Source organism: Pinus tabuliformis, chromosome 5_2 (genome assembly GCF_031772625.1).
Source record: "Pinus tabuliformis cultivar Carrire ecotype Pingquan chromosome 5_2, CPIR1, whole genome shotgun sequence".
In the NCBI taxonomy this organism is placed as follows: Eukaryota; Viridiplantae; Streptophyta; class Pinopsida; order Pinales; family Pinaceae; genus Pinus; species Pinus tabuliformis.
Window position 1 is genome coordinate 1032045778 of NC_142306.1, and position 1998 is coordinate 1032047775.

The following is a 1998-nucleotide window of genomic DNA, read 5'->3' on the forward strand; positions in this document are numbered from 1 at the left end:
CCATAGCCAATATTTCACAGCTGTCATACTTATCAGAATCTGCTGTGTTTTAGATCGTTAGGTGTCATGGTACTGGCACATGTCGCAGTTGTTGCTGAGAAGGAGACAAAGGGTTCTGTTTACTATCTGAATGCATTTAATGGAAAGTTGCTTGCTGGCATCAATCAAAAGATTCAGTTATACAAATGGGAGCTCCGTGATGATGGTTCAAGAGAATTGCAGCAGCAGAGGCCATAATATTATTAATGTTAATAATACCTGGATTGGACCGCCTGTGGGATTCTTCATCCTATGGTCCTTCACCAGCAGTTCCGTCGGAAACTTATGCACAACCAGCACAACCAGCGACTAAACAGAAGTTGCAAAGGAGATACTCCCGAATCGCTGACAATTACAATTCACTTGATGAGGTCGAATCTTCCAATTTGATTGTAGGGATTGACTTCACTAAGAGCAATGAGTGGACCGGTGCAAGGTCTTTTAATCGCCGAAGCTAGCACCACATTGGAGACACTCCAAACCCTTATGAACAAGCGATTTCGATAATTGGGAGGACCTTATCTGTATTTGACGAAGACAACTTGATCCCTTGTTTTGGTTTTGGGGATGCTTTGACACATGATCAAAGTGTGTTTAGTTTCTATCCAGATGATAGGTTATGCAATGGATTTGAAGAAGCGTTGAAACGCTACAGGGAGATAGTCCCACATCTTCGACTGGCTGGGCCAACATCTTTTGCCCCAATTATTGAAGCAGCAATCCATATTGTGGAACAGAGTGGTGGGCAGTACCATGTTCTCTTGATAATTGCAGATGGACAGGTAACAAGAAGTGTTGACACTGACAATGGACAACTGAGTACACAAGAACAGAATACAGTCAATGCAATAGTGGAAGCCAGTGAATATCCAATATCAATTGTCTTAGTTGGAGTGGGAGATGGGCCTTGGGACATGATGCGGCGGTTTGATGATAATATTCCAGCTCGAGCATTTGACAACTTCTAGTTTGTGAAACTTTACAGAGATTATGTCAAAGAATGTTGCTCAATCTAGGAAGGAGACTGAGTTTGCCCTTGCATCACTTATGGAAATACCATCTCAGTACAAGGCCACACTAGATCTTCAAATACTGGGTCGCCGCAGAGGCAAGATGCCTGATAGGTCTCCTCTTCCGCCAGCACTTGGCAATGATAATTATGCTGCAAGGCAACAATATCAGCGTGCAGACAGTTTCCAAACAAATAGCTCCCGAAATCGTTGTGTTGATTCCTTTGCAGGATCTGCCCCTCCAGAAGCCAAGGATACACAGGATGCTCAACTGTGTCCAATCTGCCTGATGAATGCTAAAGATCTTGCTTTTGGATGCGGTCATCAGACCTGTTATGACTGCGGACAGAACATTGTTACATGCCCTATATGTCGCAGTGATATCACAACCAGGATAAAACTGTATTAAAGTCAATGCAGATTTCGCAGAAAGATAAATATCTATTATGACTTGGCCATCTGAAATACGCCGAATTGGGGCTGGATTGGCATGGGTCCATGTTCTATTGTGTGGATTTTCACAGTAGCTATGATAAGGGTAAATGTGAAAGAGGTGCAGAGTGCAAGTTTCGCCATAGTTCAGATGATGGTTGTTCCCATACCTTTGTCCAAAGCACCAGCTGTGTGAAGTGAATTTTTAAAGGCAGGGAAGAAGTTAGGATTTGAAGTTTGATGTGATTAGACCTGGAGAGAATGATATTGATGTCAGAATGTCATTGCATCTTTTCCTCAGGAGAAATATCTGTTTCTTGAAAAGTTGCAAACAAATCTTGTCAAAATGATCAAGGGAGTAAGGTGCTTAAGCCATGAACAGTGGCGATCATTTAGTTATGAAAGGAAGACTGTGTTTTTGAAATTACACAGTAGTTTCGTAGCGCACTACGAAACTGTTGTAGCTGCATGTTACAATTCAGTTGATTAATTATGATTGACAAAGCGGCAAATCTTT

The 1998-nt window shown here is 42.1% G+C and overlaps 1 pseudogene; it reads left to right on the forward strand.

Moving 5' to 3' along the window:
- The first annotated feature begins 245 nt into the window (after positions 1-245).
- On the forward strand, positions 246-1561 carry LOC149162761 (E3 ubiquitin-protein ligase RGLG5 pseudogene; annotated as a pseudogene).
- Positions 1562-1998: the final 437 nt, after the last annotated feature.